Source organism: Phodopus roborovskii, unplaced genomic scaffold (assembly GCF_943737965.1).
Source record: "Phodopus roborovskii unplaced genomic scaffold, PHOROB, whole genome shotgun sequence".
Lineage (NCBI taxonomy): Eukaryota > Metazoa > Chordata > Mammalia > Rodentia > Cricetidae > Phodopus > Phodopus roborovskii.
The window spans coordinates 52,624,566-52,637,629 of NW_026126418.1; positions in this window are offsets into that span (position 1 = coordinate 52,624,566).

Genomic DNA, 13,064 nt, shown 5'->3' on the forward strand with positions numbered 1-13,064 from the left:
CATTAACTATATGAAAACTTCAACATAAAAGAGCCACTGTCGTTACTAACCCTTTAGCTTGAAAAAATACCATGAAGTCTCTATTGGATTGCCATTTCCATGTCACTCTCCTTTTGTCTTTCTTGTCCTGGTAGGGCTTTCTCACTGTTTACAATGTATGAGCAGGAAGTGGCCAGACACTTCTGGTTTGATAGGACCATCAGCAGTTGTCCGGCACAGCACCCTGTCCTATCACTTATTTGTCTGGTTTCAGGGTTCATGGCTTCCTTTGGTGGAGTTTATTTCTGCAACTGTCTTTGAGTATTTCCAAGATGTGTGTAGACTGAGGCAAAGAACAAGCACCTTTCCCGGCTTGAGTGCCAGCACCTCCCAGGCAGTAGCTAGGGTAGTAACATACCATCTTCAGGTGTGCTCTGTTTCAGCAATTTAAACTCTATATGGGCAGTCTGTGTACAGAATATGTAAGAGGATGTGTTCATTTTCATAGGCTAGCCTCTTTCTGTAGAACTTCTGGCTCCATAATCTGGAAGAACTAACACAGGAAGTTGGCTATGGCATTCATTTAACCCTACTGAATAGCAGAGGGATATCCTTTGGGACTACCTTATCTCATTTAAAACAAAAAAATGTATCAAATAAAAAGACACAGTTAAACTAATGGCAGGAGGTGTGTGTGTGTGTGTGTGTGTGTGTGTGTGTGTGTGTGTGTGTGGTGTTTGGGCTATGATTATATGAAAGGGCATCTTATATTTATAGGAGCTATTACTTTGGTTGTTAAGCACTTAAAAACACAGCTCTACAAGTCACAGACACAGCTGTCCCAAGACTAAATGAGAACTTTTTCTTGTTCATATGTTGGACCCGAAGTCAGTCAAGACTAGCTGCTATGTACCCCCTGGTCTCTTACATTGTTTAGTTATCATGAATGTGTTAAGAGTTAGACCCTGGGCTAGCCTGAGGGGACATCTCACCCTGACCCTTCCCTGCTGTTCCACAGTTCCCATGCCATGCACCCACTGCACCTTAGCTCTGTGTATTACAACTGAACCACTGAAGATTTAGAGGAAAAAGCTTCCCCAAACATCCAATAAACCCAATGAATTTTACTATACAACAGTACGGTGGGCTTGTTAGCCATAAGCCAATTAAGGCAATTAATGCTATTTAATACAAAATGTTCTCCAATACACACACTGGCAGGAAAATTGAAAAATACAAGCATGGAGAATGCTGATTTATTTTCCCATTGCCCGAGCCAGCTGCTGAGTGCCAAGCAGTACTGTATGTGCTCCCTGCATAACTTTATTAATAATCTTGGCAAACAAAGAATGCTTCAACAAATCGCAGTAGCCTTTTGATTATATTGTGTCACAGATAATAATTGCTTCAAATTGAATGTACTGGAATCTCATGAATAATGAAAAAAAAAGTGCTATCATGTTACAGCTTGATTATAAAAGCATGGGGTATGCTGGAAAGCTACCAAGAATCCCCCAAATTGGACATTTTAATTGTTTTACTTCAGTTGCTGATCCAGACTAAATTCATTAAAAATATTTTTATATCCCCAAATCTCCATAAAACAGAAAATTTTAAGCTTACTATCAATAATTCACTTAGACTTAATGAATGTGAAAAATGTTTTCCTAAGATATATAAAAATATGACGTTATTGTTGTTATTGGAATGATGTTTAATCCAGTAAAATTCCTGTACACAGAAAAATTTAAGTTGGCAGTGGTAAGTTTGGAAAAGGGGATCTGCCATAAACTTTACATAGCAATGAGACTTGACTGTGCATGCTAAATAATTTTAGGTAGATTCCTAGGGTTACTTCAATTTAAAAATAATTGAGGTTTATAATGAAGTTGTGAAAGTGTACCTGTAATAATTTACATTAACATAGTAGTTCTATTCAAACTTATTCAGGAATCAGTATGATTTAGCCAGTGACATGAACAGTTTTAAAATTCATAGACAGCAGATGAAGTCCTGAATAAATTTTGTTTGACATGAGCACTGCCATGTTAAGGACCCCAAAGCCTCAGATGCATAGGAATAATAAAGCCTTCCCCAGTCATGATCATGAAAATGATGGAACCTGTGGATGTTGACAGTGTATACAGATAGGATGTGTCACAACTTCCTCTTCCTGGATGTTTAGAGCTGGGGATTGCTCCCCATAGATACTTCCTAGTGAGTTAGCTAAACCAACCCCCTGCTTTAACTGAATGCAATAAGCCCATGTTCTTCTCTAGATTTAGATGTATAAAATAAACACACTGAGTTCTGGCCTCTCTATAGTGGTGTGTGTTCATCAGAGCTATCCCAGCTTTTCTGTACATATGTGTCTGTCCTTCTTCATTCTTTGTGACCCCAGGCAGGGCAATAAACTGTTTCCAATTTAATTTTCACAGCAACCCTGTCATCTAGGCAGTCTTAGCAGGTCTTGGGCATGAGAAGTATAGGAAAAGATTTGCTACATTAAAAGAGAAATAACTTGCTTGGCACCAGAACTTCAACCTCAGTGATGACTGGCTGTAGCTTTTTCCCTAGCTCCCTTGCTCATGGGTTTTCTTTTTCAGGACTGATGTTTAAGAACTCTGAATTCCAATGATCCCAAAATAGGAATGAGAATAGCCACATAGAAAGTCCTACAAGCGCATATTCCTCAGGAATCAGGCGGTGTGGCATCTTTTCATTGTGCCCATGACACCAAGAGGTTAACAGTAAATAGGTCTCGGGGCTCACCACAGACAATTACTCTGCTGTCTCTTCAAACATGTTCACTCTGAGGTTCCCACACCACAAATGACAAGTCAGTAAAGGAAGAGATTCCAACTGGGACTGGTTTGAATTCAGCCAAATACTGAACACATTCGCCCGGTTTTCTTAGTAAGTATCACATTTAACGAACATCTCTAATTTTGAATTTTCCATGTATGTGATAGATCAACACACATCCTTGATTCCTAAGGCAATTAACTTTTCCTGAGGCATTAGATATTTATCCTCTCAGTATCCTGTTCCTTGTTGTCTCCTCAAGTACCACATTCCTCTCTAGCCCATCCTAATTAAGGGTAAAAGTAAAATAATCATTATTTTGTGCATGGAATCCTTGTGCAAATGCAATCTTTCTTGGAAGTAGAAATAAAACAGGCCTTTCTAGGACATAAGAGCAAAGTTTAGTCATACCATTGCAATATTAACTCAGCAGTGACACTTATGTGAGGTGTAAGGATTTCTTGGTCTTATCATGAGGTCCACCCTGTCTCAAAGCATTCTCAAATGACTAACATGACTCATATCTCATATCTCCTTGACAAATATGGCTGTCTTTGTCACTGATAATCATGGCAAGCCTGATGCTCCTTTGTTTTTTTTTTTTTTTTTTTTTTTTTTTTTTTTTTTTTTTTTTTTGCACAGGCTTACCTCCTCTGCTCAGTTCCACTATAAACTTCCTCATGGCAGGACACTGAAATTCACTGTCTTTATGTTGACACAAAGGCCTCCCGACACCAGAAGCACACCATAGACAGCGTTCTTATCAATTGAAGCAGCCTGCTCTGCATCCCACCTCTAGCTTTGTGTACTAGAACACCATGGCAACTATTGTTTTTCTCACCATGTCTCACTTTTCTCATGTGTTAAATGGGAAGGGAACTTCAGCTAATTTAGAGGACTTGAGATTTAATTTGCAAACCATTTTGTAGACAATAATGGCTACTACTCTCCACTAACATTTCGGATATTTTATGACACCTGGTTTATGTCATTAACCCAGGCATTCTTTTTCTTGTTGTTGTTGTTGTTGTTTTGTTTTCCTTTGGTTGGTTGGTTTGATTTTTGGTTTCTCAACCCGTAGCTGTCCTGGAACTATCTCTGTAGACTCACAGAGCTCTTGGATCAACAGTGTGCACTACAACACCTGGCTCAGACATTCTTGTATGTCCATGGAGGGGCCATTTCTTCTTCCTCATTCTTCCTGTGCCTCCCCACCCTGCAGGCGAGCAGACTTTCTCCCAGTTTGTAAAAGTTTTCTCATCTACCTAGGATTCCAGCATGGCTTTTATGAACACAGCTTTTCAGGGGTGAATGTGGGGACCCTGGGCATCAAGTCAGAGCCTCCAGAATCTAAATCCTAAATCCATAGGCCTGGGAAAGGGCCTGGGCAGATTTCTCTGTTTCTGTCAAGCAGGGACTGCTGCTGTTACCATTCTACAAACTGGAGGAGCAGAGATCTAGGTAATTGTATCAAAGCAGCCAAAACTAGTCACACAAAGCACAAGCAAAAGAATAAACAAACGGGAGAACAAAGCAAAACCTCAGACCCCAACAAAGCTGGCAGCAACTCAGGTATGCTGTGGGAATTGTGGTTCTTAGTGTATTAGAAGTGTTCGAAATGACTTCACCTTCTTCTTCTTGATTTTATCACATAGTAGTCAGCCCTTGGAAAAGGGCTCCCTCTTGGATCAGGCACACCATGCTTTTCCTTTACTGAGATCTTAGGATGTGTTCACAGGCAACTGGAAAAGCAAGTCAAATACAGCCAAATGCATTTGTAGAGATTTTTTGATTTTCAATCTGCAGTGTCCACTGTCTGCAGGCATGACCATCATGGGAAGAGTGTCATGGTACCTCTGGGGTTTCATTAGTTCTGCTCTGCAGCCAAAGGTTCTTGTCTCTATTGCCCCTTGCTGGGATACCTCATCTGCAAAAATAAGGTTTTCAACAGATTGTATCTCAAGATGAGTAGGAGCATAACTGGATTAACTTAAGTAAGGGTTTAGGACAAGATATTGTAGATAGGAAGTGCCATCTGAGTAAAGTGTCATGTAATCACATTTCCATAATTCTAGATGTTTTTAAACAGCTTGACATGAAGGCTCATGAAAGTTAATATTTTAGGACCCCTCAGCCATGCTAATGCATGTTTTGTTTGAACAGCCACAACATATGGCCTATCGGTGTGAATGTGTGCTCAGATTTGTGGACATATTTTAGTCACATGAAATATTTTTTCTTATGACAGTCCATTTCTCTCTGAAGTGAATTGCAGTATATGTTAATCTAAGACAATTTTCTCAAGAACTGTGGGTAGACAATATCAGTACATAAATTTTTAAAAGGTACCCTAAAGTCCAATATTTTGAGAGACATAGACATCAACACAGTGAAAAGAAGCATTGCTTGCTTGATACATTCATGGGCATTAGTACACAGACAAAATGACCTTGGATAAATCATTTTCTTCAATTCATTTTTATTTTTTAAGGTTATTATGATACCAGAACCTACCTTGTGGGATTATTGTGAGTTTTCAACAACACAATATAAATTAATGTCTTTGGATATAGCCAGTGGTGCAGCCCTTCCCAGGCAATGACACGACGACAAATCAACACAGGTGGGAACAGGACCCAGGGGATAAAGAAACAGAAGCAGCTAAGACAAAGTCTTAGCATCAGAAGAAATGCCTCTTTCTGATTCTCAGACTTTACAGACAGGCAATGGATTGCTCATCTCAGCCTGCCCAATAGAGTTCCCAGTCGCCCTCCAGAATGACTTCCTTAGCTTACCTTATATTTGATTAAAACCAGAGTCTTTCCCTCTTTTCAGATAAATGTGACTGTTGTTTTATAGTGTTTGGATCTTACACATCTCAAGGGCCTGAAAATGGAATCAAATTTGCAAAATTGTATTTATCTTATGGCAAACCACCAAGTGTCTTCTTCCTTTCTGTCTTCAAGACAAGCATTTGTACCAGGATGACACATTTCAGGGCTAACACTGAGGAGGTGGGTGGAGGGTCAGCAGGAAGGTCATTCTGTGCTGTATAGCAGGTTTAAGGCTGCCCTGAGTGGAGAGAAACCCTGACTCGACAACAAAAGAGAAAAAGGAACACATTTGAGACGATCTGAGTTTTCTGAGGTGACTAGGTCTGGGCTATAGAAAATCAACTGTAAGAAGAAAGATCCAGTGGGACCAATGGCAGAAAATGTGAACTTTGTACAGGCCTAAATGAATGTTTTGGGGATGGGACAAGTGGCTAAATATGAGAGGTCAGTGCTCCAGGCCTGCACATTTTCCCAGGGTTGCTTTTCTTCGCCACCTTTCCTCTCTCCATCACTTGCATCACGACTCTCATGATTCTAATTGGCACATACACTGGTTAAAAACAGAACCAGCAGCCACACAGCTTCTGTTTGTGTTTGTGTCATTGGCCAGTCCGCAGCATAAACTAGCTATGTAAGCTTGGGCCTTCCTTTCTTCTTTTGGCAATCATGAGGAACAAGCAAACAAATGAAACAAAACCCACTAGAGGCCATGACAATCTCCAGGGGGAAAGTAATCAAGATGTTGCTGGGAGTTTGATAACTGAATTTTTCTTTTTAATCATATTCCAGGATTGTAATCAGTTTTAGTTTTAGTTTCAGAGTAAGCAAACGAGTTCATCTTCAATCATACTAGCACGGTTGCTACTACCATTCCCCTTAAATCCTCCTACTGAACGCTTCATTTATGGGGATGTGTTACCTGACCGCATTTCCACTAGTCAGTGTTTACTTTCACACATATTCCTAACCATGGCTCACAAACACATATGCACAGAGAACAGGAAAGATGGATTTGTGCTTAACTGCAGGAAAAATCAGAGTGATGTGTGGTAATGAGGACTGTTGTAGCTAGCTCTGCTCTCTATGGAGGATCATGTACCCAGAACAAGTGCCAAGTCACAAGAGAGTTGTGTCTTGCCTTGGCCGGATGTCATTTATACAAAAGAGATGGGTGGGCTTATTTTAAGTTGGGGGTTTAGAAAGAACCATGTCACAGATAGAATATTATTCTCATTTCACATGGAGCACACTGTGAAGAAATACTATTTTAAAAGGTACAATTAAAACAAGATGTCAGGCTGAAATTACATAATGCATGTATAGTGGCAGCAACATAAATTAGAGGTGGAAGACCCTCTGGGTCATAAGTATGTTTTTAGAACTAGGTGTCATGGAGACAGGAACCATAGAAACAGGAACTCTTTTACTTTTTGAGACCTTTAAACACATGTGGTTCTTTTAGCTTTGTTTGCATGTACAGATCTATATGGGAAATAGGAGATAATTATCCAGGAAATTCACAAATTTGAAGTCTACTGCTTTCTTGCTAAGGAAAATGTTACTTTCTTATCAACCTAAGGGTAATTTCTCAGGAAGCTATGTTGGCAGATGTTAAAATCGGTGGTTTCTGCTGATTACTCTTTAGGGACTAGAATGATGTAAGAGCTTCAAAATCGATCAATCACTCACAGTGGTTAATGTACTCCTCTTCCCTCTAAAGGCCTTATCTAAATCACAAAGTGCCCCTAAAACATTAACAAATTCCCTTATGCAAATGAAGGGAAGATTGTTGAACATGGAAATTCCATGACCAGAATAACTTCTGGGTCCTGGAGAACTGGCTCAGTTGTGCAGATGCTCACTGCACAGATTTGAGAACTGAAGCCCAGATCCCAGCACCCACAAAGCCAGGCATCCTGCAAAGGCCTGTACCTCCAGCTCTGAAGGATCTGATGCCCTTTTCCGGCCTTTGGGTAACTATAGACATGCACAACCAAAGAGACACATGCATGTGAGCACACACAGAGGCCCACATACACACATGTTAAGAAATAAAATTTAGCTAGGCAGTAGTTATTCACGGCTTTAATCCAGCACTTGGGGGGCAGAGACAGGCATATCTCTGTGAGCTTGAGGCCAGCCTGGTCTACAGAGAAAGTGCCAGGACAGGCTCCAAAGCTACACAGAGAAAAATTCTGTCTTGAAAAACAAGCAAACAAACAAAAAAGGAAATCTTTTTCAGAAAGCAATTTCTGAATAAAGAAAATATGGGAAGAGTATTTATTCTATTTACAAAATGTTTAGTTGTTAGGAAAATGATACTCCACAGGCTTTGTGTGTGTGTGTGTGTGTGTGTGTGTGTGTGTGTGTGTGTGTGTGTGTAATGACCAGAGAGTTTAATTAAATTAACTAATGTAGCAAATTCCTGTATGTGTTTTGCACAGCATGTCTATGTTGCTACAGCTTTCCCATCTGGCTGGCTTGCTATTGCATTCCATGGTCCAGTCACAACAAAGATGTTCTGAGGTTCCTTTAGGTTGAATTATTTTTTTAATCATGTCAATCACAGGGTCCATGAACTCCTTCAGAGTTGTGTGACAGACGTTTGAAAGTATCTGGTGATTTGGTCATGTTGGCTTGGGCTTAATTACCCCTAATGTGCTCAGAGTCATTCTTCTGTGCCATGACCATCTTCACAATGAAATTGTTACCTTTGTCTCAAGGGTGGATTGTGTACATAATCAGTTTACTCTAGCAGAGGCCTTTTTAGAAGCACTGGAGGTTGAACTGTATTGTCTTAGGCTTGAGCAATTTCTTAAATATGAACATATAACCTGGGTGTTGTTTAACCTCATAAAATAGATATTAAGATTAATATGTGAACAGTAACATGTTCTACCCTCATTCCTAGTATCCTGGTGCCCTTACAATATGTTTCTGTGTGGGCAGATGTCAGCAGATATCTTTTTACACATGACCTTCACCATGCCATTGCAGGAGAAGAGCACACTGAGATTGGCGTCACAGCTCTGAAGCAAGACGGCCAAGGGTCAATGAACCTTTTGCAATACCCACCTTGTTTGCATTGAGAGGAAAGCAAAAGAACTCTTTGTTTGGAGAGCCTGTTTATTTGATGTATGTCCTCTACTCTATTTAGAGAGGGACTTGTCCCTTTGCTTAAGGTCTAGTGGGTCTCCCCAGAGTACAGTTTAATAGGATGAGGCCAAGGAAACCATGTGAGGAGACTTCACTATCAGCCTCCAATCTCTGACCCAGAAAGATTATGAAAAGCATAAACAAATGGTCTCCTTGCCAAGACCCTTACCTGCATATCCCTATGGAGCACCAGATGTGGACTATGTGACAAATTTGTTTTTGTTCCCTCCTATCAGCAGTCAGGCAATTCTAGAGATACAAGACTACTTGAACAAAAATTCCCACTCTTTGGAAAACCTAAAGCAGTATAAAAACATAGGAAACATTCAATTTTTTTTTTAAAAAAATATTATTTTGACAGGAAGCCAAAGGGATAAAATAATTTGACCTACTCGGTCTCTCAGGGTTCCAACGTTTTCATCTCTCTGAGATTTAAAGGAAAGGAGTGGAGAATGCCAAATGAAGGAAGTATTTTCAATAGTGCAAGACTTCATCTGTCTGTCATCTGCATTCTGGCATGTGGCAAACCTTTTCTTCACTGCTTTGCCAATTGATTCTCTCTCAGACAATACTATCCTCTTCATCCACCAGCAGCTTGAGCAAGCATCAGAATAAGCTATTATTCCTACTATTGTCCTTGAAGCCCACCAAAATGAGTGAAAGAAGACAGAAAAAGACACTGCCCTGATTGAAGCCAGGAAATGGCTACAATCACATATCACACAGTTGAAATAGGAACGGCCAAACCCAACAGGACAGTGCCACAGGCAGACACATGCTCTGGAGGGTATGGCAGTATCTGAGGCAGCCCAGACTCTTGATTGTTTCCTCCACACTCATTCCTTTTACCATTCCATCTCTGGGTACATCCCTGCCCCTGATTTATTATGTGCCAGCACAGCCTCTGTTTTGTGCTAATGTGAAGTGGCCATGAACTTCAAGGTTAATTATGATTCGTCATAGTCCATTGTCATTATTTGAATTATTCGACCTACATTGAGATTGAGAAGTGACACACTTCTAGAAAATGGATACTTCTAGAAAACTTTTAAAAAGGAACATAGACAATGGTAACCCCCTTTGGTGTCTCTGAATGCTAACTGCATGTGGCACTTAGAAATATGGCAGCTGTCTCAGAAAATCCTGGGACTAGCCAGCCTGATGGCAGGGGTTGGTGGTGGTGTTCTGAACTTGGCACAGATCCAGAGAAAAGTGCAAGTTTTCTGCTTGACCAATAGTTGGTCTGAAGGTGTCCACATCCCAATCTTTAATTATGAAGGAAAACAACATATATCAGAGTACTTTAAGCTTTCTTCCTTATGGTTGAAATAATCCAAACAAAGCAAGGCCTCTACAAGTGTAGTGAGCCTCCGATAGACTCACCACTTTCTTACAATGATAAGTTCTGTGGGAGAAGACCACTTGTGGAATCAGCTCTTGGCTCTGACTGATAAAACTGAGGGAGAAAGACATCCTAAAGAAAGGGCTGCCTTCAAACAGTCCATTTGTGTGAACATTAACAATGACTAAACTTAAATGTTATAGTAATTACCATTTTACTTCAAAATTTTTAGAACTTTAGGAACCTATAAATGATATGGTTAATATATGCTTGAAGATAGAAAGGTATGTAATGAAGTGAGATTTCATGTCTTTCATATTGACTAGGCACATAAATCAAGTAATGGATATTTAAATGTACTTTTTCAATATGTTAAGGTATCTAGAAAAAAAAACATAGCGGACATCAGGAAATGAATGGAAAGAAAGCAGAATATGCATGTGTTCCCATCCTCTCACTGTGTGAAGGGAACAGGCCTTTTGAATCCTATAAGAATGCAACATTCTAAGCGTTGATTATTTTAAATAAGAAAATATCAGTATCACAGGGTCTCAGAATGAACTATGTATACCAAAGTAAGCATTAGGGAAACATACCAGAAGATAACAAGGGGTGAATCCTATGTAAGAATCAGACCAAGTAATAGTAACACATCATATAAAAACTGTGAGTCAGGATTTTTTTTTATGTCAGTAACTGGAAAAGGTGAACTCAACTACTATAAGAAAAAGACTCTAGGATGAGAAGGCCTGAGTGAAGGGAGGGGGGACAATGCTCCATCTGCTTCACTTAAAATTGTCCTTGACTTTCTATTTTCCAAGACCCTAATGCATAGGTTAGGAACATAGAGCCACCTTTCATGGAAATGCACTCCAGCTCACAGAACCAATCCTCTCTATTGACTAAGATTCTACTGCAAGCTGATTTAAAGAGATGCCCAGAAATGTGACATGCTTTCTGCTATTTGTCAATTTGAACAAATCTAGACTTACTTGGAGGATGGCTATGATCACTCTTGCTGTGACTTATCTTGACTTTAATTAAGGTGAGAAGACCCACACACTGTAGACTGTTCCTTGAGTGGGATCCTGAACTGCATGAATGGAAAAAGAGGAGAGACAGAATAGGATATGAACAACTGCCTCAAGCTCCTGCTGCCTTGTTTTCCTTGTCACTGGGCTTGAATGATGGGCTAAAATCAATCCTTTCTTTCTTGTGTTGTTTTTACCAGGGTATTTTATCACAGCAATAGAACGAACAGCAAAGGTACCACCCTGCTAAATTGCTTTGACTTTTCTAGTCTTTCTGGTGAGCATAAACATTTCTTTTACTTATTTACATGCCAAAATAAAAGTCCTTGTACCATTCAAGTGCTTACAACCTCTCAAGAACATAACAACTTCATTTTAAAAATGATTGCCATTGGGTACTCTGATGCTATTGTGACTGAACATCTGTATGTTAATCCAATCCTCCATATGCTAACAATGGCCAGTGGTTGATACCACAAAGTGAAATCTATTTAGCATGCGCATTTCTGGCTGAATGACTTACAATCAGATGGTCAAGGAACAAATATGTGCCATATCTGCTATTAACATGGAAATGAGAGACAGCATTTACTTGGACATAAGAGCTACAGTGGTTCAGTGGATTCCAGTCTAGGAGTTTGTTCAAATGACATGCTACTTTAGGCTATGAGAAATGTTTAAAAGTTTAGTACATATATTGTGGAGCTGAATCATGAATAAGCTGGGAGTCTTGAGTGGGAAAAGAAACCCTCTGTATGAGGAAGGAACCTTAACACCACAATCCATATTGTTTCTTAACAGTATAAGCAGTGATGTCAAAATGTAAAAATGCGTCCTGAGAAAAATCCAGAATGGATTCCAGGCCATCTACACACACCTACTAACTTCTTTCTCTGCCTTATTTGGCTTGAAGCACAGGGTTTGAAGTATAGTTCCTTGTCAGAGAACCCCAAATCAATGTATATATATACCTACTTGAGGGTGCATATATACCATGGTACTGGATGCTGATTTCTGGAGGGGGGGCAATGTCAGAGAAAGAGGTGCTGCAAATGAGAGGTATGCAGGAGAAAACAGTAAAACCAACTCAGTCCCAAGGAATGCTTGGCTTTCTTTGGAATATCTAGAGGGGCTGTGATTTATTCTTTTGCAAAGAAAATTAGCACCTGAGCATACTGGCATGTGCAGTGTGTAAATTCTCTTTGTCTGCTTGCTCCAATAACTGCACTGACCAACCACAGGAGACATAAAACCCATGGAATTTTTTTTTCCCGGATGTGGAACACGATCCCTGAATAGGAAAGTCTACAGTCTCTCACAAGCAACTATATTTTTTATTGATTTTCATGTGTTACTCCAGTCTTGTTAAGAAATGTGAAGTCTGCCAAAGCAAATACGAAGACGCATGTGTTGCCATCTGAAGGCTCTGTTATGGAGGTTACGCCTATTGAAGGAATTTGAAATGCAAGGGTGCCAGAAGGCCAGAGGGAAGGTAGAAAATGATATATAGCCCCAAAGAACAAATGACACTATTTTCCTCCTAATTTCTACTTTTTCTCCATGGAAATTCATCCCTTTGGGAGGGATGGTTATATAACATGATACATGATATCTTTATCAATGCAAAAGAGTGATTTGAGTGCTGTGGGTTAAGATTCAGTGGCCAGTCCTTGGCTTAGTTCCCGTAGACTTAAAAGTTACACTAAATCATTACTTTTCTTAAAGTGGCATATTCCTTTTAGGGTTTATATTTTTTAAAAACTCAACATTTTACAGATTTGTAGTTAACATTACACTAAAATCAATTTAAATTTCTGTAGATGATAAAAACTGAATCCTTCAATTGATCACCCTTCAGTATTTCATGAAATATTGGGGTCTGCATTGCAAAAATCCATGTAAGTCAGTCTAAATGTG